The sequence below is a fragment of the Phoxinus phoxinus genome (genome assembly GCF_949152265.1).
Source record: "Phoxinus phoxinus genome assembly, chromosome: 1".
Lineage (NCBI taxonomy): Eukaryota > Metazoa > Chordata > Actinopteri > Cypriniformes > Leuciscidae > Phoxinus > Phoxinus phoxinus.
The window spans coordinates 3,607,406-3,633,598 of record NC_136876.1 but is presented as its reverse complement, the minus strand read 5'-3'; the positions used below and the strand labels follow the sequence as shown (position 1 = coordinate 3,633,598).

At 40.7% G+C, this 26,193-nt stretch overlaps 1 protein-coding gene across 7 annotated transcripts in view; it reads left to right on the top strand.

The window, feature by feature from the left end:
- The window catches only part of LOC306996438 (uncharacterized protein), a 102,754-nt gene that overhangs the window by 54,271 nt on the left and 22,290 nt on the right, over nt 1-26,193 (top strand). The window contains exons 1-3 of one of the 7 annotated variants that reach the window (XM_079608917.1): nt 6,709-6,768; nt 7,998-8,141; nt 8,916-8,975. The exons of 1 other annotated variant lie outside the window; for it this stretch is intronic. The gene's annotated coding sequence lies outside the window, so the exon portion shown is untranslated. 5 more of the 7 variants (XM_079608912.1, XM_079608921.1, XM_079608920.1 and 2 more) reach the window with 5 other exon arrangements.

Genomic DNA, 26,193 nt, shown 5'->3' with positions numbered 1-26,193 from the left:
TCCGGTTCACGCGGACTTTAAAGCTCATTTCATTGGTGTCAGCAGACTGAGGGGATTTGTTGGCTACTATATGAACGTTTATTTCTGTGTTTATGATTTAACTGTTTTTCTTACCATTATTTATATTTGCAAGAATTTAAATCATTAACTTTTCTATATTTCTAGATACCTGGATTTCAATGAAGAAGCAGAATAATGTTAGGATTAGCAATAAAAATTATAAAAAATTAGTGAATTGGCATCAGTTACTGTACGATGAATAGATAGACAGACGTAAATACTTAGAAGTGCAATTTATTATAAAAACGAAACCCAAAAAGCTTTTGGCAGATCAGCTCCTCCCACTGCAATCACATCATCAGTGAAGCTCCTCCCACAGTAATTCTCCAATAAATGCTGTAAATCCCCATCAGCTACAAGTGAAGACGAGCATGAAAGCATCAGGAAGAGCTGAAATCTGCAGAGACTGAGTTTATTAAAGAGGACAGTGAGAACACGAGTGATCCAGAACCCTGCAGAATGAAACACACTGAAGATCCTGTAGAACAAAGAGGTTGGTGTTTATTCTTCATTCATTCATGATGCTGGAGAACATTCATGTTAGAAACATTCAAGCACTTCATCACATTTAGATAAACAGTTACACTATGAAATGGTGCAGAATGTTCTGGGTTTTCTTCAACAAATGGTCAGTAAAGGGAGATTTGAGACATTTTTATATTGATTGTTAACATCAGATCAGGCTAAATACTATTTTAACTGTTTTATTTTACATTTATTTTATATCTGGTTCCCAATTTGCAACAACATTACCAGAATTTTAGTCATTTTCAACATAGTTTAGGTTTTTTTTATTTTATTTTTTTAGGAATAATCAGTAAACATCAAGTTACTGATGAAGTTGTTTTTATCAAATATCATACAAGTTATCATAGTTATAGAGATTCTTCTTACAGTAACTTTGGTAACAGGGTTGATGAATACAGTCAATGCTACAGTTTGTGTAAAAACTGAGACAATGGATTGAGATTATTTTCTTGTCTTCCCATCATGCATCAGAAAGAGCCCAGATGATGTCACTTCCTGAGTGTCACCTTTTTAAGAAATGCTCTGTTTTTAAAAGGAGGAAAATCATGTCAGGAGTAACAGTGTTGAGTGAAACATGTAGGACACAGATAATGCTAATACAAATAGTTAAAAGCTAGTTAAAGCCGTGGACGCTCTACATTTTGAGCGTGTGAATTTTCTACAGACTACAGACACTGCGGCCGTGAAATGACGTCATGCGGCAGCTTTTTTACAAACATTAACTCAACATATAACAAATAATAATACAAATAATTAAATAAGAAATCCACTCCACTTGAATGCTAAACACTTGTGTTATTTCTCACAGGGTTATTCACTTGAGCTTGTGTTCCACTTTCACATGCGCATGAATGGAAGTCTATGAAGGAAAAGTCTAGTGTGAACGACAATTAATAATTAAAGTTTTAGTAAAATAAATATCAATCTCAAAGTTGGTGTCAAAACAGCATTGTATTTTTTATTAATGTTAAAGCAACACTCAGGAAGATTTTTTACCTTTAATCGTTTCAGTGGTTCATCAAGTCGTAACAGGGTGAAAAGCTCTTATGCCTCCGCTTTGCTGTCCTTTATCTTATTAAAATCCCAAAGTGATAAGATTGCCAGATCGGGTCGCGTTTCTGTAGTTCTTATGAGACGATTCCGCTTCCAACCTGTAGGGCGACCGCAGAGGAAAAAGTTCCTTAGTGTTACTTTAATATAATGTTAGATAATTGTGTCATTGATCAAATATATTTAATAGTTCTTGCTAAAGAAACATGGGATTCGTGCCTATAATGTTTTAAAAATAATAATTGGAAGATAAATTTCCCTCATTCATGGAAAGTTTCAAGGACATATAGTCAAATTATAAAAAGGCATCAAATGATCACAATATTTTATAACAGTTGTCTAATTTCTACCATTACATCAGGGCTCACTTTCATGTCCCTTCACTTTATATTCTCTCTTTGAAGATAAATATTTTTATGTACTGAAAATTAAATGTAATATTTGTTTCTTTCATGTCAGACCTGATGGAAGAGAGCGAGGAGAGTGAAGAACTGAGAGAAGTGAAGGAGGAGAATGAAGAACTGAGAGAAGTGAAGGAGGAGAGTGAAGAACTGAGAGAAGTGGAGGAGGAGAGTGAAGAACTGAGAGAAGTGAAGGAGGAGAGGGAAGAACTGAGAGAAGTGGAGGAGGAACATCATGTCCAACCTGGAGGAAAAGCCTTGAGTCGCTCAAAGACTAAACAGACATTTTTAAAGAAAAGAGCCAAGAAATCTTTCACCTGCACTCAGTGTGGAAACAGTTTCACAAGCAAACTTAATCTTGAGAAACACATGAGGATCCACACCGGAGAGAAGCCGTTCACATGTGATCAGTGCGGGAAGAGTTTCAGTCAATCATCATCCCTTAATGTTCACATGAGGATCCACACCGGAGAGAAGCCGTTCTCATGTGATCAGTGCGGGAAGAGTTTCAGTCAATCATCAAACCTTAATGTTCACATGAGGATCCACACCGGAGAGAAGCTGTTCTCATGTGATCAATGTGGCAAAACATTCCTTAGGGCATCAGTCCTGAAGACACACCTGAGAGTTCATACGAAGGAGAAGCCGCATTCATGTTCTGTGTGTGGAAAGAGTTTTTCACTGCTGCACACTTTACATAGACATGAGAAAACTCACACTGGTGTGAGAGAGTACATGTGCTTTGAGTGTGAGAAGACTTTTATTACAGCGGCCAATTTAAAACAGCACCAGAGAATTCACACTGAAGAAAAACCTTACAAGTGTTCACACTGTGACAAGAGATTCACTCTGTCATCATCTCTGAAAACGCATGAGAGGATCCACACTGGAGAAAAACCTTACAAGTGTTCACACTGTGACAAGAGATTCAGTGAGTCAGCATCTCTGAAAAGACATGAGAGGATCCACACTGGAGAGAAGCCAGTTTCTCTATTAAACATCGCCTGAAGCGACACATGAAGATCCATGCAGTGGTGTTGTTACGATAGCAAAATTATGACTTCGATAGGATACCAGACTAAAATACCTCGATACCGATACGGAGTCGATACCATGGGAAAAAACTAAAACAGTAAAAGTAACCCATGTGACAATGAGCTGATGAGTTGAATCAGGTGTGTTTGATTAGGGAGACAAAGAAATGTGCAGTGTTGGGGGTTCTCCAGGACAGGTTTGAGAACCACTGATTTAGGAGCACATGTACTCATTGGGGGGGAATTAGTGTAGAGCCCTGGTGAGGAATTACCGTATTTTCCAGAATATAAGTCACACTTTTTTCATAGTTTTGCTGGTCCTGCGACTTATAGTCAGGTGCGACTTAAGGCGGGCGTACACGGTGCGATTTTTTGCTGTTTTACGAGCTCGCAGATTATTTTTTCACTCGGGAGAAATCGAGTGCAAATCGGTGATGCTCGCATGGTCGCGGCTCGCAGCGTGTGACAGGAATTACGAGCCGAGCCGAGCACGTTATGAGCACCTCCCCGACCTCCCGATCATTTTTAAACATGTTTAAAAAATTCGGGGAGTCGGCCCGATTTTCACCAGCGTATAGGCTGTCCCCTTGCCAAATCATACACAACCGCCTCACAGGCTAGATCGATGGGGCTATACCTCAGTGGCAGCAACCACACAGCGTGCGCATACACTGTCACACACACACACACTCTCTCTCTCTCATGTTTTTATGTTGAACTGAATGGCTACTGTCACAGTATCTGCATTTGCACACACATTTCTGTCATTTTTCTATCTGAAGCTATTGCCTGAAACATTGAAAGCTCTCACAGAGACTGTGTTTAACCGCCAGCTCGGGATAAAATTCGTGCAGGAGGACAGTCGTGCCGTGTACCAGCTGCTTTGACGCGATTATCAGTTTAACTGACTCGTAACGTGAGCAATATCTCACGACCTCCCGAGTGTCCGAACTCGCACCGTGTACGCCCGCCTTTATATATCAAGATTAGTTCACTGACTGATATGAACCAAGAGAAAACATTACCGTCTACAGCTGCGAGAGGGCGCTCTAGTTAGCGGAGTTGTTCAGAAGCGACACCGAGGAAGAACTCAATGTATTCAGTGTTGTGGAATGAGATCGGGAGCTTGGTGAACTTGCTTACCGGTAACTTGTTGGACTCGCTGGCGTATGTTAATTTAGCCTATTCAGCCTCCCAGGTATATGTTCTTTATGCTAATGTGGAGCTGAATAACTGTTAATGTGTTACGCTAACATGCCGGACACTATTCAGCTGTTGTTCTGTGTGCTGTTGTGGAGCTGAATAACCTTTCCAGATTAAATGTCTGTTCTTGGTCTTGGATTTTGTGAAATAAATTTCTAAATAAATGCGACTTATAGTCCAGTGCAACTTGTATGTTTTTTTTCCTCTTCATGACACATTGACTGATGCGACTTATAGTCCGGAAAAGACGGTAAGCAAAATGCCGATTTTTACATCATTATAAGCAGGAACTACAACACTGAAATCCACATTTCTCCCGTCTCGCGAAGGGGCGCGGGCGCGGATGACAGTTCACCTCTGGGTCTCTCCCAAATGGAACGGACAAGGGGGGGAACGGGGATCCATAGTGAGCTAAGTCAGTCACACCTCAACTTTCTTCCAAATAACGCACATTTCATTCATAATATTATAAATACAGGCCTCTATAGTTCCTGCACATTTTTGTTTTTCTGAATTGTGTGAAATGGCTAATAAAAATAGGTAATACAAAACGATTATGCGGTCACCACCACCAAGGTAAATTGGTTTAGTCTTGACTTCTGGTCGTGACTCGTGAGTGATAGTTGGGGAATGGGGAAATCTGCTGATTGTCGAGTGCCAAATAAACACAGAGATGGAAAAGAAAGGTCAAAGCCATCAGGTGCCCAATTTAGAAATGAGCAAAAGATAAAGGTATGCAACTATGTTCTCTCTTTATGATTACGGTATCCATGTCATGAATGAAGGGGTAATGTTAATTGGTGGGTATAACTCTTACGTTTGTTAGCCTTGTTGCTATGATTCTTGCTATGCTTAACAATAATTCGGTAACGCCGATCCAAGTGCGCTGGTGAGATGTGAAAGAGCTGTAAGTTGTGATAAGGTGAGCGCGAACAGTAGGCTACGTGTACATACGTGTACATATCCTTCCGGAAACAACGGACCATATGAGATTCTACACAGTTCAGCGGACTTGGATCGGTGTTCGTAGATCGACTGGTAGAGGCTGTTTTTCAAACATGGCTTCTGCCTCTATACGCGAAGTTGACTGTATGTATAAAATATTTTCTTATTAAACTGTCTGGACAATGACAAAGTTCTCAATGCTTCGGTTTGAAGGTAGGGACCCTCATTATGCTACCGTGTTAGTGTGGGGCTATTTTGAGCCTTGGTAGTGGTATTAATCAACGATTTTTATTTGTCATTACACTATGCCCTATATACTAGCGTTATACTAGCGTTATAGGCTAAACTGTTTTTAGAGATAAAACTATTTACATGCGATAATCATGAAAACAAATCTCATATAACGGTTGACTAGGTAACAATGTGTAATTAGACCAAAGGTTCACACTGCATGAAAAGTGGGATTTTCGTCAGTAAGCGGCACTGTAGATTGTCGTGGAGGTTCAGTTTTCGGTGTTGCCTGCAAATTGCCGTGTGCAGTCGTAAAGACTGCACACGGCAATTTGCAGGCAACACCGAAAACTGCCGTGAATTGTCAGAAATTGACGTGGGCCTTGCTTGACAGTTGTCCCCCCATGACCCCCCTTCCCTAATTCTAGGGTAGGCTTTAACATGTAAATGAAAATTCGGTGAGCTATACAAATGTAAATCAGGGTAGCAGGAGTTTTATCCCAAGTGACATTTCAACCTTCAACTCCTCTGCATGGACGCGATCAACCCCTTTCAGCCAGTCCGCAGACCGGCGAGAAGAAACTGCTGAATGCTATAAGTGGGCTTTCTCGTCAGCTTACTCAGTTTGCTGCCGAATGATTTAACCTAAGCCGAGTCATTTACAGAAGTGGTCTAGATCATACAGCCAGAGCCGGGTTAGTTAAGGTGAACATGAATCGGCCCAGTGCTTTACAGCAGTAACAAAAATGCATGTGCCAGAGCGAGCTACGGGCCACAGTCGGCCCGGTTAACACACGCCGATGCCGAGTCGAAGCCGCAGGCTCGGGCCGATTATACAAGCTATCTGGGAAAATGTGGATAAAGGAGATATCAAACTGTGTCGAGCTGGAAAGGCTAACTTATTGCTAAATGCAAGAGGAAAGACTTTGATCAGCTGTGGGAGCCATACATAAATATTATGTAAACTGGGAATGTAGACCTTACAGAAAAATACTTTGTAAACACTGTCTGTATACTCCTTTTTTTTATCTGTCTCTTTTTTTATTAATATTTTATTGTTTTTTTTTTGTATCACATTTTACTTTTTCTTTGTGTGAAGTGTAAATTGAATCTGTTCTGTTGTTATAAAACGAGAAAGGGAAATAAAAAGAATATTAATGGAAGGCTACAAGTGAATAGGCGAATCTGCGTGGCCCTGATTGGCTGAGGGGGTGTCCCGTACGCACGTGCGTTGGAGGCTGATGACGTCACCGCTCGCTCGCGCCGTCTCTTCCCTCATTGAGTTTCAGCTTCTGAGGCGAGGAGAGCAGTTCACGGTATTTCTCATCTTTACACAACCATCACACACACTTTATACAGTTTGATTAAGCGACAGACTAATTTCTGTGTTGTTTTCATCGATCACAGCGATACTTGTGCGTCTTTTCTGGCGTCTCCTCATTGAAATAAACATGTAACGTTAGTGCAGCAGCAGCGAGCATGAGGAGAACATGTTGAGTTCATTCAGTCCTGAGCGATTTTGTGTTCGTTTGTGTGATTGTTTCGATGTCTGGAGTGAGAACTGTTACTGAATGTTAAGTTAAAGTTTGAGATCTGTGAGGGGAATTGATCCCATGTTTTGCTGTTGCCATTTTCATGTTTACCTTTATTTCTTTGTCGACGTGTATCTTTGGTAGATTACATTTACTTATTAAAATTAATGTCAGACACTTTATATAGCCCCTGTATGAGCAATGAACGTGGGAAATGTAAAATCTTTGCAAGCATTGAATATAGATAAATATTTTTAACACCGGAACTTACATTAGGGCAGTTCCACGCAAAGGTTATCCTTACCATGAAAGAATAAAGTTTTTACCTAAAGATCAAAACCCTTTTTAAGTTGTCCATTTAGGTCTGAAATAAACTATATTAATGTGCTGTATTAGAATTATTTACGAAAATTGCTTTGTTTTTCCACCACATATGAGGTGAGCGACAATGCTAAAATTTTAATTTCAACCAACCATATTTCATGCTTTCAAAAGGATCAAAGACCCCCTTTTTAAAACTTTGTTTTAACATAAAGCATTTTTCTGAAAGATGGAGGCATGCCTGAGAAATAAATATAGTAATTTGGTCATAACAGCAGCACTGCCTGTTGAGTTTATAAGGGGTCTCGGCGCTTTAGGGCCCTGTTACATCCGTAACGTTTTAAAGATTAAGTTTATATAATATAATTGTAAAGGCAAATAACTTGAAACTTTATATGCAAAGCTAAACGGTGTTTATGCTTATTAGGATCGACATTTCATCTCACTACTTAGCTCTGAACAACCATAATAATGCGTTATGGATGTGACCGTTACGGACGCCTCACATCGAATCACATGCACTTGCTGTGATCGGTTTAAAAAAATTGCTGTAGTTTTAACAGGGAAATTCTACAGAAAATTGTTTTCTAACTCTACAAGTTATTACTGTAATTTGCAATGCATTATGGGTCAAAAAGAGTATTACAGTTGTTAACAGTAAACTTCCCTATCAACTGTGAATTAATTTACAGGTATGAAGTGTTGTCACTGTAGCTCATGTTTTTACAACAATTTACTGTGATGTGGCATTATGGGATTGCGCGTGCTGCATTCAGGTTTGAAAACTGAAGAGCAAGAACAGCAGACGATAAAAGGCAATATTCAATACATTTTTGGTAAGTTTTCTTAAATTTATGTTCATATGTGAAAATTGAATGTGTTATGCCTACATTTAATGCCATTTTTAGCGATTCATATATTTTGAACAGAATTAATAACATGTAGGCCTATATCAGATGTAATGGATTTTATCGACTTGTATTTAAAGGATTAGTTAACCCCAAAATTAAGATTTCCTGATCATTTTCTCACCCCAATGCCATCCAAGATGTTCGTCTTTCTTTCTTCAGTGGAATTTTTTTCCCGTTTTTTTTAAAGGTGCTCTAAGCGATCCTGGGTGAAGTCGCTTCTTGTTGACATTCGAAGTGTTGTCAAACAAAACGGCGGCTAGCTAGAGGCCTGCTTCCTCCTCATCGCCCATATTCTTTGTTTTGTGTTCATCTTTGTTTTTTTAAATGACTGATCGTTTCGCTAGATGAGACCCTATTCCTCAGCTGGGATCATCCAGAGCCATTTCAAGCCCTTTGAAACTGCATCGATGTGGACTTAAACATTTTGGTTGCCATTGAAGTCCATTGTGTGGAGAAAATTCCTGAAATGTTTTCTTTAAAAAACTGAATTTATTTTCCACTGAAGAAAGAAAGACATGAGCATCTTGGATGGCATTGGGGTGAGTAAATTATCAGGAAATTTTCATTTTGGGCTGAACTAATCCTTTAACAACTGCTTTTATCAGGACATTTAGTGTGTTGTAAACGTACTCGATTCCCCATGACATTACGTTTGTTTAGTAAAGAACTGTGACGTTGACTTTAAATTTCTTGTTTCAGGCGAGGCGGAGAATCGTAAGAGGGCTGCTTTTAGCTGGTGAGACGAACCTGTACTAAAAGGTAAAACCATCGCAAATGTCATGTTAATATGGACGAATGCAGCAGTTTCTTGCAGTTTTCTTCGTCTAGAGAGTATTTGTAGAGCATTTGCAGTTTGGCAGACACAACATATTGACTGAAGTGTGCTGGTGAGACAAAACTGCATTTTTTGTTTGCTGTGGGGTTCCTGGCAGGGCACCAGCAAGAATAAAGAACACTATTCACTTTTAACTTAAAAACAACAATTTAACTCATTAACTATTTTTTTACTGTATTTATTAGGGATGCGCCGATCCGATATTCAGTATCGGTATCGGCTCCGATACTGACATTTTTGCCGGATCGGGTATCGGTCAGACGAGGCCGATCCAAATCCGATATTGTGCGTATACTATTCTGTGCTATTGTTAAGCCCCACAAAAGGCACAAAAACATTATAAAGCACCATAAAGTTGTCGTGCACTATATTATAAGTGTTCTGAAGCCATTATATAGTATAATGTGAGATATAAATGAATATTTAAGTCATTAAATTCAAGATCACGTACACTTTTTCCCTCCGCTGCGGCTGTCAGTCATTCTCAATTCAGCATCAAGCAGCGCGTCGCGTTCGGTACGACAGTCAACACGATGAAAAACTCTCTCCAAGATGATTAAATGTTACTATAATTATACTTGATCTGTAGATATAGGTCTATGGTTTTGCATTAAACAACTTTATCTTGCCGGACTTTATTGCTGTACCTTAACTAAGTTACTTTCTACCGGGTGTCTGCTCACAACACTGGAGTCAGAGCACTATATAGCAGCTAACTGTTCTTCACGCGCACAGTAACTGACATTTAAAACTGTTAAAAGAAAATAATAAATAAACTATTGCTTAGATAGATACTGTATAATACTCTAAGCATCAATATGTCTTTCCTTCGTGCTTTGAACTCTTCAATGTGGACTCGACGCGCTGCGCGCTGTGACTCATGTTGCTTCAAGCGCATCATTCTGCGCTCGGGATGCGCATACGCGTTGTGTGCCGCTTTTCATATCAATACAGCGACTGTTCTGTATAGACTGTTCTGTACTATCCATCATGTTGCTGCCTCATTAAACCGCTGTGCTATACATTTAAAACATGTCTCAATTTTATAGTAGGCTATAAAATAATTAATATTTTTGATTTTTGTTATCTTGTTTTTCATGAATGTATTTTACAACAATACAAAGAGCAATGTGTAACGTTTTACCAGATTTAGTGTTACACTTATTCTCATATTTGTTCCCCACTAAATCTTTTTTCATGTTCAGATTTAATACAATTATTGTGCACTTGTGATTTTTCTAGACTAAATTTTACTGCTTAATTATCCACTATTCTAGTTTAATTTCCTATTTGCAGTGCAAATAGCATCCATTAAACATCCTGTGCAAATTTTGCACTTTAATTTTGAATGTCAACAAGTTTAAGCTACTGAACTTTTTATTTTATTTTGCACTTGTTGCTCTGGTGCTGGTTTAATAAATCACTAAACTTGTGAATACATTGTTTGTCATTTTGTTTTACAAGGCTAAAAAACTATTGTTTAAGTTGAGCCTGATATCTTGCAAAGTAATGCATACAGCTTATTAAGTAATTTAGCTCTTTTAACATTTTACCTTTGTATCGGATCGGTACTCGGTATCGGCCCATATTGAATTGCAGGTATCGGAATCGGTATCGGAAACAAAAAAGGTGGATCGGAGCATCCCTAGTATTTATTAATCTTTGTTAATCTTAGTTAATAAAAATACAGCTTTTCATTCATTGTTTGTTCATGTTACTTCACAGTGCATTAGGATAACTAATGTTAACAACTTTTGATTTTAATAACGCTACTAGTAAATGGTGAAATTAACAAAGATTAATAAATGCTGTAGAAGTGCAGTTTATTAATTGTTAATGTTAACTAATGTAGTTAACTAGAGTTTAATGACTTTAACTTTATTGTAAAGTATTACCGATTTGTTATACACCGAATCAGACGTCTGGTGAGGTCAGTGTTGGATAGATCAGTTGTTATAACCATTCATTAAATGGAATCGGTTCAAAGGAGTCATTAGTGCGTGAATCGGAGAGTCATTAGCGGACGTGTACGCGTTTGTGTGATTATCCCGGCAGTTTAGGACATTGCACAAGATTTCTCTCAACACAGAAAACATTTATTCACTGGATAGGTTTTTAGGGTTATTGAAAGTGTGGTTTGTCTCAGCTGAATGTGCGGAACGCTTTTCAGAGAAGATAAGGCAACTATTTTTTTTTAGCACAATTCACAGCCAGCGGTAATTCAGGGAAAAAATCCTCCCAACGCTCCACGTGAAACTTCGGTCTTCCGAACCTTTTACCATCGTGTCAATTCTCAATTGATTCTGATTAATATGCGGAAGGGAGAATACCGCGCGCGCGGCCGGAGGAGGGTCTCTCTCTCTCGCTCTCTCTCTCGCTCTCTCTCTCGCTCTCGCTCTCGCTCCTTCAGTAACATGCAACCTGTCACAAGCGCAGCAGCAGTCTGTCATCTACATCACTTAGCGATCCAATAAGGGCGGGATAAAAATTCACTTTCGCGGCCACCAAAAAAACGCAATATGTGGCGGCCGGTGTTGATTCTGTGGCGCACCGCCACAAACACGGCAGGCTAAACTGCTAAGCGTGATCGATCACCAAAAGTCACGTGACTTTCATTAGTTGTTAGTGTAGGCTACTAATTACTACTTAATCGATTGTCAGAAAAAATGGTTTTGTGACATAAGGTGAAGTGAGAGCTGGGCGGGGCAGTAGGGGGCGGGGCACTTTCGGTTCGAAATGAGAGTATCGCGGTTCGTACCGTAGGTGGTGAATCGCGTTTTTTCGGTTCTGTTTGAATATCGTTACACCCCTAATAGCTGCAGTAAATATAACGTTAAGTTACGTGCAAATTGCTTTGCTGATAAAAACATTAGAATATATAATATAAATGCGAACACGAAAAATTAAATAAAATTTAGATTTTATGTTCTGTGGAGAGCCAACCCGTCTTCATTCGGTGGGTAGTATTACTTTTGGTTTGCGCAGTGTAATTCACAGTAGGACTGGGCTGTAACAGAGACACCGTCATCAACACCAGACATCATCACTCCGCCCACTCGTTCCCATTCCCCTGAGTACTAATCACCATCACCTGTCCTCACCACCTGCACATCATCATCCCGCATCATCAGCTCCCTTCTTATACCACACACCTTCCCTCTGCCAGTTGTCTGGTCTCGTCGTTGCACTACCGACTACCTGACTCCTTCACTGAGATCGCTATCCACCTACCTGATTACCATCGAACTACTTACCTTCATCATACTTCCACCAGGACCATCTTCTGTCTTCTTCAGTCAGCCACCCGGCTCCCTCTGTCCGCCTTCAGCCATCTGGATCCTTCACCCGACTCCACACCTGCCGCAGATAAGAGACTGGTTCACTTTCATCATCAAAACACCTCAGAAACTGTTTACATCCGGTTACTCACCTGCTACCTTTACCATCACATTTACTGTTCAATAAACACTGTTTGTACCTGTTCGTCTCCTTCTGCTTTGTGACAGAAGACCAGACCACAAATGCAAGATCCAACAGGTGACGGCGGAGTGGAAGCTTCAGCGTTGGCTGGAGCCGCGAACATCATTCCACCTGTCATTTCCCCCGCCATCAGTTCTTCTTCTTCGGCTTCTTCATCTGCCTCTGTATGTCCCATGGCCCGACCAGCGACCTACTCTGGCGAGGAGGGGGAGTGCAGCGGGTTTTTGCTTCAATGTGAGTTGTTTATGGAGTTGCAAGCTCCACTGTTCACCTCGGATAGAGCGAAAATCGCGTTCGTTATCTCACTTCTCGCTGGACGTGCACTTCTCTGGGCCCGGGCTCTTTGGGATGCGAAAGGAACAGTCATTCAGTCATTTTCCCGTTTCATCACTCACTTCCGGGAGGTTTTCTCTCAAGCTTCAAATGAACTGTCAATCCACGATCAACTATTCCGTCTACGGCAGGGTAAATCTTCTGTTGCTGACTATGCCCTTCAATTCCGCACTCTGGCCGCCAGCAGCGGATGGAATGAAACAGCCTTGATCACCGCCTATCGACAGTGTTTGAACCCGGATATCTGTTTACAGCTGGCGATCTACGATGATCATATCGGAGTTGAAGGTCTCATTCAGCGCTCCATTCGAGTGGCTCAACGTCGCTCGGCCTGCTTCCTGAATAACCCTGTTCTGCCTCCTCCTCCTCGCTCAGCAACCGTGGTTAGTTCAGTCAGTCCTCCAGTACCAGAACCTATGGAAGTGGATTCCACTCATCTGTCTTCAACTGAACGCCAGCGCCGCATCCTTAATAACTTATGTCTGTACTGTGGAGCGGCTGGTCATCTTCTCCTCTCCTGTCCTGTTCGCCCTCCACGGCCGGCGGTGAGTTCAGTTCGCCTTCCATCACCCATTTCATCTATGAAGTACACCCCGGTAATACTCACTCATGCCAAACAATCTGTTTCAGCGAAAGCGTTGATCGATTCCGGTGCCGCAGGCAACTTCATCTCCTTAACCACTCTACAGAAATTGCATGCTCGACGCCAGAATAACCCTCAGATTCTTCAAGTTCAAACTATCCTGGGAAAACCGCTAGGCCGCGGACAGATTCGTCACTGCAGTCCGGAAATAACTGTTCGCATTGGATGCCTCCACGAAGAGAAACTTTCCTTTCTGGTACTGGAGGGCTCGACCGCTGACATCATCCTGGGACGCCCGTGGCTCGAATATCACGAACCCACCATCTGCTGGTCCTCCGGTGAGATCTGCCAGTGGGGAGATAACTGCTTCTCTCACTGCCTACCCTCCGTCAATAAGATTACTCCTTCTTCTGTAGAGTCTTCCAAGATCCCCATTAACTCCACTTCAGTAGAAAGTCCTCCCACTGGTGAACATCTCGAGATTCCCAGCGTCTACCGGGCGTTCCAGGATGTCTTCAGCAAGCAGCTGGCCACCAAACTTCCTCCTCATCGGCCATGGGACTGTGCGATCGACCTGCTGCCTGGGGCCACGACACCCCGAGGAAAGATCTATCAGTTGTCCATCCCGGAGCAGAAGGCCATGGAGGAGTATATTTGACATTTATTTATTGAAGAAGAATAACCCCTTGAGATGAACCATCTCGTTTTCGAGGGGGTCCTCAATTCCAAGTACAGAGATTAACATTGACCTTACAGCAGCAGTCAAATAAAACAGAAGACAACAACAACAACTTACTTTACAATAATAGTAAGTACAAAAAATATATAATACATAACTCATACAAACAAGACATTCACTCATACAAGACTCTCCAAAGGTTGCTCACTCATCCCTCAACAGAGTAAACACATGTAGTATATAGGTACCTAAACATCACAGTAAACACATTAGCACACAAAAGTGTAAAGGATTAACGCAACATGCTTAAAATAAGTTTCATTTAATCCCGTTTTAGGGTATCACCTCTATCAGTGGTAACCACTGTAGAGCAGTAATGCAGTAGTGACCACCAATAATAATAATGCTCCAGCCTCTGTCCTGATCTGTACCCTCAAACCAGCACAGAGAAAAAAAAAAGAAAGAAAAAAAAACATACATATGTGTATGTATATAATATACATACACACACATACACAAATACATATATATATATATATATACACATATACATACACATACACACATACATATAATAAAAATAATAATAATTAAAAACAATTGCATGTGTTCTGAAGATGTTGAGCTAGGGCATTTTTAAACATTGGAAAGGAAGTCAAAGAGCGAATTGAAGGTGGAAGGTTATTCCAATCATATGGTGCTTTATGTTGAAATGCATATCTTCCTATTTCTTTATTGATTTGAGGAATGAGAAAATAAATTTGGTTATTGCGTCGCAAGTTATAAAATGAGCTAAATGGAATTAGATATTGTTTTAAATAGGAAGGATAGTCCATATAAATACATTTATAAATAAATTGTAACCAATGAAAACGCCTTCTATCTGGTAGGGTCAGCCAGGACAGTTGATGGTACATTTCGCAATGGTGTGTTCTGTAGGGGCAGCGGAGGATAAATCTGCACAGGCTATTGTAGGCAGTGTTAAGAGACTGAAGGCAGGATGCTGTAGTATTTTGGTATATGATGTCGACATAAACCAAAATTGGCAATAAAAGTTGGGAAACAATTCTTTTTCTGACAGGAAGATTAAAACAATTAATTGATTGGTATAGAATTCTAAGTGAGTAATTGAGCTTATTAGTTATATTATGTACATGAGTGCTAAAAGAAAGATCAGAGTCAAGCCAAAGGCCAAGATATTTGACCTGCCCAGTAGGTTTTATGGGAGTTTGATCAAGAAATTTAATTTTTAATGAATTTTCAGTTACATTTTCAGGCTTTTTTTGAAAAAGCATAGAATATGATTTGGATTTGTTAAGTAGAAGCTTGTTGGACAATAACCACCTCTGGACTAAATCAAAACCATTTTGTAGTGTAGTACTGATATCATAAATATTAGGTTTGTGACAATAAATAACCGTGTCATCAGCATAAAGTTGAATATTGCATTCAGTGCAGCTACGCGGAAGATCATTGATAAATATCGAAAATAGTAAAGGCCCGAGAGAGGAACCTTGAGGACTTCCTCTGTCAATGCCAGTGAAATAAGAAACGCTGCTCCCAAAGGACACACACTGGCGACGATTGTGTAAATAAGAATTGAACCAAAGCAAAGAAGAATTAGACAAACCAACAGAATACAATTTATCTAAGAGTAGATAATGATCAACTAAGTCAAAAGCTTTGGTAAGGTCTAAAAATAAAGCACCAGTACACATACGCTTATCAAAACTTGAGAACACATCATTGGTAAATTTAAGAAGTGCTGTAGTGGTAGAAAAATGTTTTCTAAATCCAGATTGGCATTGAGATAAGTTATTGTCGGCCAAATAATTCGATAATTGCAAAAAAAATATTTTCTCAAAAACTTTTACAACACTATTGATGATTGAGATGGGTCTGTAGTTATTAATATTTTCAGGATCACCACCTTTGTGAATTGGGATAACTTTAGCACTTTTCCAGGCTAAAGGAAATTTACAAGAAGAGAGTGATAAGTTGAAAAGTGAGGCCAGTGGCACTGCTAGTACATGAGAACCAATTTTAATAAACTTATTCTCGATGCCATCTGGACCAGCACCACTGATAGAGGACAGTTCACTTATGGCCTTTTGCACATCAGCTGGGCTGACCTCTGTGAATGAGAAAGAACTGCCTGGCTGAAAACAAGGAGCCAAATCAAGTTGATAAGTAGAAGTCTGTACTTGTGGTGTTAAGGAAAAATGCAAACTAAAAGCATTAGCAATGGTAGCTGGATCATCTATAATTTCATTATTTAGGTTCAAATTAGTTATAGCCCGCCCAGATTTCCCAAGTACATTATTAACCTGTTTCCAAAATCGTCGAGGGTTTTTAAATGAATTCGTTAGGCAATTTCTAAAATAATTTGATTTGGAGTTTCTCGTTTGCATAGTGCAAATGTTCCTTAATCGTTTGTATTCTTCCCAGTCAGCAATATATTTAGTACGTCGAAACTTGTACCAAGCCCTATCCCTCTGTTTAAAGAGATTAATAAGGTCTCCATTTACCCATGGTAAATGACTACCTTTAACTTTAACAGTGGTCCAAGGAGCATGCTTATTTATAACACACAGAAGCTCAGTATATAGAAAATTCCATGCATCATCAATAAATGGAATTAGATTTAGCCTGTACCAGTTAATTTGTTGCAAATCATTAATAAATTGGTCACTATTAAAGAATTTGGTTTGCCTTATCTTGATAAACTTAGGAGGGAGACGTAGCTTCACAATTTTCCAAATACAATAAATCATGTGGTGATCGCTAAAGCAGTCTGGTAGAACCCCAGATTTAATTATTCGTTCAGGGTGAGAAACTAGAGCCCAATCCAAAAGAGATTTAGAGGTAAGAGTAAGTCTTGTGGGCTCAGTTATAAGTTGAGTCAAGTTTAAGCTAGTAATCATATTTCTTTCAGTTAGTGTTGATGAATGAAGCCAATTAATATTAAAGTCACCCATAAGTATCATTTCCTTGTTAGAAACTAAGGAAGATACAGTAGAAATAATATTTTTAATTGATTCCAATTTGGGAGAGTTAGGCGGTCTATAAATATTTCCAATAATTAGCTGCTTATTTTCATGAAGAGTAATTTTAATGAACAGTCCTTCAAAATGTACAGGAATCTCATTAGGAACCATACGTTGAGAATTAAAGTTTGATAAAACATAAGTGGCTACTCCGCCTCCCCTTGAGCCTCTGTCCGATCTAAACAGTTTATAATTGTCTATACTAATATCGGTGTCAGAGATATTGCTGGTAAGCCAAGTTTCAGATAGTGTGATAATACTTGGATTATTATAGGTCAACCACGCACGTAGTTGATCGATTTTGGGGAGTAGACTTCTAATATTGAGGTGCACAACGTAAAGGCCTTTACCCATAATTATCAAAAAAATAAAATACAAAAATAATAATTATAATACAGTGATTAATGAAGGGATCCATGTTGGTACATATTGCAGAAAAAACCATGAGAGCACCATGGGAGTCAACACACACCCTAAGCCACATACACACAGACACTCTACAGAAACAAACAGATAAACAAAAAACATTAAGACAGACAAAAAATATAAAACGAAAGAAAAGAAAAAGATCCAAGTCTCAGTCTGCACATGTTGCAATCTCGTGCAAAGTTATATATTTCTTTTAATTATTTTTATTTATTTATTTATTTTTATTTTTTTTTGCGTCAAGTCAAGCTCAAATAAAGATTCAATAGTTAAATGAAATAATAGTTACAACGTGCAAAAAATAAGGTAAAGTGCAAATCAGAACAGACCCGAACTAGGGAGACTTCATCTGAACATCCCGAATAAGCACCTCCGCTTCATCTGGAGAGTTGCAGAGGTGAGCTTCAGTACCGATGTGGATCCTGAGGGTTGCTGGATACAACAGCGCGTAGCGGATTCCCATCTCACGCAGTTTCTTTTTAACCGGGTCAAACAGGCGGCGTTTCTGCGTCAAACCGTGGCTGAAGTCGGGATAAATGAAAATTCTAGAGCCTTGGTACATCAGTTCCTTTTTCTCCCGAGCGAGGCGGAGGATCTTAAGTTTGTCCTGAAAATGGAGAAACTTTGACAAAATGGGTCTAGGACCAGCTTTGGAATTCCGTTTGGAGGAGGCTCCAGGAGTGCGATGAGCGCGCTCGATCACCGGCGGGGTGGGAAAGCTAGCTTCGCCGAAGAGAAGAGTGAGTAAACGGCCAATAAAGCTGATTGTATCAGTACCTTCAGCGTCCTCAGCTTTCTGTATCAGGACAGCATTTTGCTTCTCCAGCGTCTCAACGCATTCCTCTAGATCAGTTATGTTGTCCTGGTTTGAACTGACTCTAAATTCAAGCTCGCCAACTTGATCCCCGAGAGATTTAAGGGAAGACTGCAAAGCATTGGCAGCTGTTTGCAGGTTGTCAAGCTTCGGGTCAAAATACGTGAACATCTCATTCTTAAGTTGTTGGAGAGCGTTCAGAATGAATGCGTTGGTCACGTTTTGTTCCATGGTGGAGCACAGGAAAGATGATCAAGTGAACAGATTGTAACGGTGTTCATCCAACAAATCACAAAAAAGGTTTTTTTCACTCTAGTAACACTCAGAACTTGTACGTGGGATAAATATGCACGAAAGTTAGTTTGATTAGTGCATTTAGCAGACTGAGATTTGAGGAGCTTCACTCAAGCACTGCTGTGGCGGCCATCTTGCGCGAGACTATATGAGTACATCAAAGAGGCTCTGCAACAGGGATACATTCAGACATCTACCTCCCCTGCCGCTTCCAGCTTCTTCTTTGTGGGGAAAAAGGACGGAGGCTTGCGCCCCTGTATTGATTATCGTACCCTCAATAACTCTACAGTCAAGTTCAGATATCCTCTTCCTCTGGTCCCCGCCGCCCTGGAACAACTGCGTGGAGCCCACGTCTTCTCGAAACTGGACCTCCGAAGTGCTTACAATCTGATCCGTATTCGAAAAGGTGACGAGTGGAAGACAGCCTTCATTACCCCTGCTGGCCACTATGAGTACCGGGTCATGCCTTTCGGATTGTCCAACGCTCCCGCAGTATTCCAGGGCTTCATGAACGAGATCCTCAGAGACTTCCTGCAGCGGTTTGTTATCGTGTACATTGATGACATACTCATATATTCTGCCAACCTGTCCGAACACATTCTTCATGTGAAACAAGTCTTACAACGCCTCCGTGATAACCAGCTTTTCCTCAAACTTGAGAAGTGTGAGTTTCATCTGGACACAGTCCATTTCCTGGGATATGTCATCAATCAACAGGGAATTACTATGGACCAGAGGAAGGTGGAGGCCGTATCCAACTGGCCGTTACCTACCAACATCAAGGAACTTCAACGCTTTCTCGGATTCGCCAACTTTTACCGCAGATTCATCCAGAACTTCAGTAAGATCAGTGCTCCCATCACCTCCATGCTCAAGAAAGGGGCCAAGTCTCTGTCCTGGACCGCGGAAGCCACCAATGCCTTCAAGAAGCTTAAAGCGTCCTTCAGTTCCGCTCCTACCCTCCTTCATCCGAACCCAGATCTTCCGTTCCTCGTCGAGGTAGACGCCTCAACCACCGGGGTAGGAGCGGTTCTCTCCCAGCGGCAGGGGAAGCCTCTAAAACTCCATCCATGTGCCTTCTATTCCAAGAAACTGTCCCCGGCGGAGCAGAACTATGACGTCGGAAACAGAGAACTGCTGGCCATCAAGCTGGCGTTGGAAGAGTGGAGACACTGGCTGGAGGGAGCGAAACATCCATTTGTGGTCATCACGGATCACCGTAACTTAGAGTACCTTCGAGACGCTAAAAGACTCAACTCCCGTCAAGCCCGCTGGTCCTTGTTCTTCACCCGGTTTAACTTCAAGGTAACCTATCGACCAGGGGACAAGAACGTGAAAGCTGACTCACTCTCTCGTCAGTTCCAACCGGATTCTGTAAACTCCAATCCTGAACCTATTCTCCCTCCAGCCATGCTAGTCAGTCCCATTCAGTGGAAACTGGATGACCTCATCGCCGAAGCCACTCTCACCGAACCTGCTCCGCCGGGAGGTCCTGAGGGGCGGACTTATGTTCCGTCCCGTTTACGTCCGTCCCTCATGGACTCAGTGCACACCTCTCCGGGCTCTGGACACCCAGGCAGCCAGCTGACCCTCTCGCTCCTTCAACAACGCTACTGGTGGCCCAATATGACCCAGGATGTCTCCCGATACGTCAAGGGATGTGCAGTCTGCGCTATGGCTAAGGTTCCTCGTCGCCTCCCTGAGGGAAAACTCGTTCCTCTACCATTACCCACCAGGCCCTGGTCCCATCTCGGAGTGGACTTCATAACCGATCTTCCATCGTCTGACTCTCACACCTGCGTTTTGGTGGTAGTAGACCGCTTCTCCAAAGGCTGCAAGTTAATCCCTCTACCTGGTCTGCCCACCGCACTTGAAACAGCCGAAATCCTCTTCAGCCAGGTGTTCAGACACTTCGGCATCCCCGAAGACATCGTGTCTGACCGAGGACCTCAGTTCATCTCCCGTGTTTGGAAGGCCTTCTTCAACCTGCTGGGAGTTTCTGTAAGCCTAACATCTGGATATCATCCTCAATCGAACGGTCAATCTGAGAGGAAGATACAGGAGATCGGGAGATACCTGCGGTCATATTGCCACGATCATCAGGACTGCTGGAGTCGTTACCTGCCCTGGGCCGAGTATGCACAGAACTCCCTCCAACAGTCCACCACAGGTTTGACCCCATTCCAGTGCATACTCGGCTACCAACCTCCTCTGTTTCCCTGGTCAGGCGAACCATCGGACGTTCCAGCAGTTCATCATTGGTTCCAGGAGAGCGAGAGGGTCTGGGACTCATATCCATCTCCAAAGGGCAGTTCGTAGACACAAGAGCCAGGCCGATACCAGGAGACGCCCTACTCCGGTATACCAACCTGGACAGAAGGTCTGGCTCTCCACCCGGGACATCCGTCTACGACTGCCCTGCCGTAAGCTGAGTCCCCGCTACATAGGTCCGTTCGCCATACAGAGGCAGATCAATGATGTCACCTACCGTTTGTCACTACCCTCACACTACCGAATCTCACCTTCATTCCACGTGTCTCTGTTAAAGCCCTACACTAACCCTCTGATCCCTATTTCTGCAGAATCTGGTGTTGATGACGTACCTCCTCCTCCTCCTGTGGACCCTGCAGACGACAACATCTATCAAGTTCAAGGTATACTCGACTCCTGACGTCGGGGCGGCCACCTGGAGTACCTCGTGGATTGGGAGGGCTGTGGTCCTGAGGAAAGGTGTTGGGTACCTCGTGATGACATCCTAGACCCATCTCTTCTTCAGGACTTCCATGCTGCTCATCCCAACCGTCCAGCACCTCGAGGTCGTGGTCGTCCCCGTCGTCGGCCTTTTCCGCCATCAGGAGCTGGCCGTGGAGGGGGGGTACTGTAACAGAGACACCGTCATCAACACCAGACATCATCACTCCGCCCACTCGTTCCCATTTCCCTGAGTACTAATCACCATCACCTGTCCTCACCACCTGCACATCATCATCCCGCATCACCAGCTCCCTTCTTATACCACACACCTTCCCTCTGCCAGTTGTCTGGTCTCGTCGTTGCACTACCGACTACCTGACTCCTTCACTGAGATCGCTATCCACCTACCTGATTACCATCGAACTACTTACCTTCATCATACTTCCACCAGGACCATCTTCTGTCTTCTTCAGTCAGCCACCCGGCTCCCTCTGTCCGCCTTCAGCCATCTGGATCCTTCACCCGACTCCACACCTGCCGCAGATAAGAGACTGGTTCACTTTCATCATCAAAACACCTCAGAAACTGTTTACATCCGGTTACTCACCTGCTACCTTTACCATCACATTTACTGTTCAATAAACACTGTTTACGTTACCTGTTCGTCTCCTTCTGCTTTGTGACATGGGCGATATTGCCAAAAAAATGTATTACGATAATTTTTTTTATATCAGTTGATACCGATAATTTCACGATAAATGTCAAATCTTTATTTCTTTCAAGTTTAAAGGCAGATTTTTGCTCATAAGTGAAAGTTAGGAGCAAAAAGAAACCAGAGCGTTAATTGTGGTTTTAAACTACTCTTTATTGTCAGAACATAATGTTATCATGACAAGCACTTGCCAAACAGGGGAACATTCACAAATCTGAGGTATAACATTCAAACATTTGTCATTTTTTCCTTAACAAAATAAATATCTTAATAGAATTATTATTATTTTTTTTGCTCATTTTTATTTCGTAAAATGTAATATTCTGACTGTTTGAGTTTTATTAAAATTAACAATTGGTCATCCAGTATCATGCATTTAGATCATGATAAACACAGATAAAACCGGGCATAGCCTACAGCACCTCACTATCATGGCACAATGTAAGTTTATGGTTTCTATGGTATTTGTATGAAACCCAGTAGCCTAAATGCATTATTAAATACTGTAATAATATTCCATTAGTCCTTTAATACACTGTCTACATTAATAATATAATACAATTCAATATGTATATCCCACATTTCATGGTGCAGTTAATATTACTAGGCTAACGTTACAGTAAATCCGTGGTAAATGATGGGAATGTGTCGACAGAAAAGCCTTCTGACTATATCGTTGCTCACAGTGTTTCTCCTGTTCGTCAGCGCCGCTTCATCTGCTTTTAAACTAGTTTAAATCACTGAGACATTTGTGTTCTTCGGTGAATTCAAGCGCTTCTCACTGGATCTCGTGACCGAGACAGATCAGAGTAAACGCGTCTGCTCTAGTGAGCTCGCGCTGCCGTTTGGACTTTGAGCCGAGCGGATAAACGGTCCGTGTTCAAATTAGTCAAGTTCCGCTTTTGCTGCATAAACATTATCGAACATTTATCGAGCTCTTGATATCGTTTTATCAAGAAAAATTATATCGCGATAATTATCGTTATCATTTTATCGCCCAGCCCTAATTCACAGAATTACTAAAAAATATTTTGGCAATTAAAAGTAACGCATGTGTATTTCCCTCATTTTAAATATCAAACGCATGTGTAGTAGAGTTCGACCGATTCATCGGTTTTGCCGATATATCGGTACCGATAGTTGATTGGTGGAACTATTGTTATCGGCAAAAATCCACACCGATAGTTTTTCCGGGTTGTTAGAAATAAAAAAAATCTGATTACTCACGATAAAAACCTTATGTTCTTTATATGTTTTATAATGTCATAATTTCACATTTAATCTCCAAATGAATGTAGAAACAACAAAGACAGTATATTTTAAATATTTGTCTAAAAGGTAGGAAATATACAGAAATTTAATAAAGTTATCACGCAGTTTGCACTGCATAAATGTTAAATTGTACATAGATGAATCCGTATTAAAGGTATAAAAATGATTTTGTCAAGAGCAGTGAGTGTTTTTCTCTGTTCCCTTTGTTCTTTGATTAACTTTACTGACTGAAAGCTTTTTTTGGCTACTGTGTCTTTAAGAGCAGCCGCCGCTGACAGAGACGCGGATCTCACACGCGCCTCATTCTCTCACAACTCTTCTGTTCATTTAAAACTATTTAACTCATTTAAGAGTGCTCAGTCTGCTTATGAGGATACTCGACAAAACGGGCATTTTTGCAGAATTGCGTGTGTTAGTTGGGTGACGGTCAACTTCAAGCCGAAAGAGAACTCGATTTTGACGCTCAATTTGTCTTTGCGTGAATGGCTTAAAAGCATTTGCAAGAATAAAAGCGCATAATATAATGTAACGCCAGCCAAAGGACGACAGAAAAAACGGATGCTGCGTTAATTACGTGAAATATTTACCACGGAGTCTTCTCCTCCATTTCTACCAGTGATCGCTTTATTCAATTTCCAACGTCGATCTGCGCAGGTCAACAGCGCTACTGAGTTGTAGGTTGCCAGGTTGAGCTCACAAATGGGTTGAAATGTGTATGATGTGTTGATTGCGCGAGTAGGATGGGTTTCATACAAGATCTGGCAACTGGGCAACCTTGGAATAATATATTGATGTGATTATTCATATAACGACGTTTGGGAACACAAATAACGGGAGTTTCACGGGAGAAAGGACAAAACGGGGTGGGGTGGGGGGGGGGGGGGGGGGGGGGGAGATGGGTGTGAAATACGGGAGACTCCCGGTGAAAACGGGAGTGTTGACAGGTATGGACTAGATGCTGCATTAGCAGAGAAAGAACAGCAGTATGTTTGCCATCGAGTCTAAGAGGAATAACATTAGTAGTGGCTTCCTCAAGTGATTAAAGCAATATGACAAAAACACACGCAAACCTGACCCAAATGTTTAATGTTGCAATTGTGACTGTCTATTTGCATCATTTTTATGCATTGATTAGCCGATGAAGTTGCATATTTAAAGCTAGGGACGTGATTGCTTTCTCAACATTGATAAACATAAACAAATCAGAAAAGCATTCGATTCAATTTGTTTTTATCACTGCAGTGGATATTGTAATATTGTAAATTAGATAATCATCAAGTGTTCTAATATATAAGCAAATAAAGTGAGGGACTATACATGTTATATACATTTATTAAATGTTAGTGCTCTGGCCTTTGCAGATATTTAAATATGGCCATTTTTAAGCATAGCAGACTTTGGATTCATATGAAATGGTAACACTTTACAATAAGATAACATTTTTAGCATTAACTAAGGTAAATAAATGTATTATTGTCCATTGTTAGTTTGTTAATTTAACATTTACTAATACATTTTAAATTAAGGTTTCATTTTATCTGCTAAACTTAGTGTACTATGAACTAACATGAATGATCAAGGTATAATTGTCTCGCTCAAATATTGATACATGCTGTAAAAAAATTGTATAATGCATATAGTTCATGAAAGCTAGCTAATACATCCTTGTTAACAAGAGGGGACTTGCAAAGTGTTACCTATGAAAGGTGTCTAGGTTATAGCTAAAGAAACCTGTAATATTTTAATGTTTAAATTATTGTCTGTAGAACTTCCCATTTTAATACATTCATATTTATATATTCATTTAATTTAGCACATTTCAGTTAAGCACTATTTTACTTGGAGTTTTGTTTTTAATCCAGTATCCATTTAAAAAAATATCTGCTGATTAATCGTTATCGGCACGTACGGTCAAAACTAAGTATCGATAAAATCCACTATCGGTCGACCTCTAATATGTAGACTGATATTTTTTAATGTCTGGACTCCTTTATTGAGGTCTGAAGGGTTTTCTGGGTCCTGGAGGTGTTCTGACATGCTCTAACATTTGCGCTTATTTCTGTTACTTGTGACATCTCCATGGCTAAAGTCTTATTACACTGTATTCAGCACAAACTCTGCTACAATAATATGTCAGCAGCATGTATGTAGAAGTTTGTAGTTTTGAGATAATAACATTTATGCATGGTTTGTGAAAATGAAATAAGGTCATGAAACCCAAACTGATTATTTCTTCACAAGACTTTTGAAAATTGTATCACGTAGCCTAGAGTATTTGCTCCAAAACTATGTGAAAATCACCATGACTACTCATTCAGATAAGACAATATATTGATTTAAAATTTGTAAGACATGTCTTGTGTAAGAAAGCTTTATGCGAGTAGGCGTTAACAACCCATGAATATTGAGTGTTTCACACCTGAGAAAGACAAAGACCCTACCATAATGGCCCTATTAGGAGCTCTCAGGCACTATCATTATGAGGAGATTTAAAAAAGAATGGCTTTTTGATTGTTTGGATTTATTTACAACACAACAAAATCCAAAGATGCACAACAAATGGCAAAAAAGCACATTATTTAATATTCATAACATCGATATGATGTTATGAAATGAGATTGGAGTAAAAACATGTAGCCTATGTTTGGTGCGTTTTGCGGATCGGGACGACTTTTTCTGTCCGAGAGGCATAAAGATATTTATGTTCGAGAACGACAGTTAAAACCCCATTTTTTTATCATACTAATCACACATGTACGTTTGTTTGTGTGGAAAGCCCGCTTTTATTAAGAAACTGTAGGAAGGCAT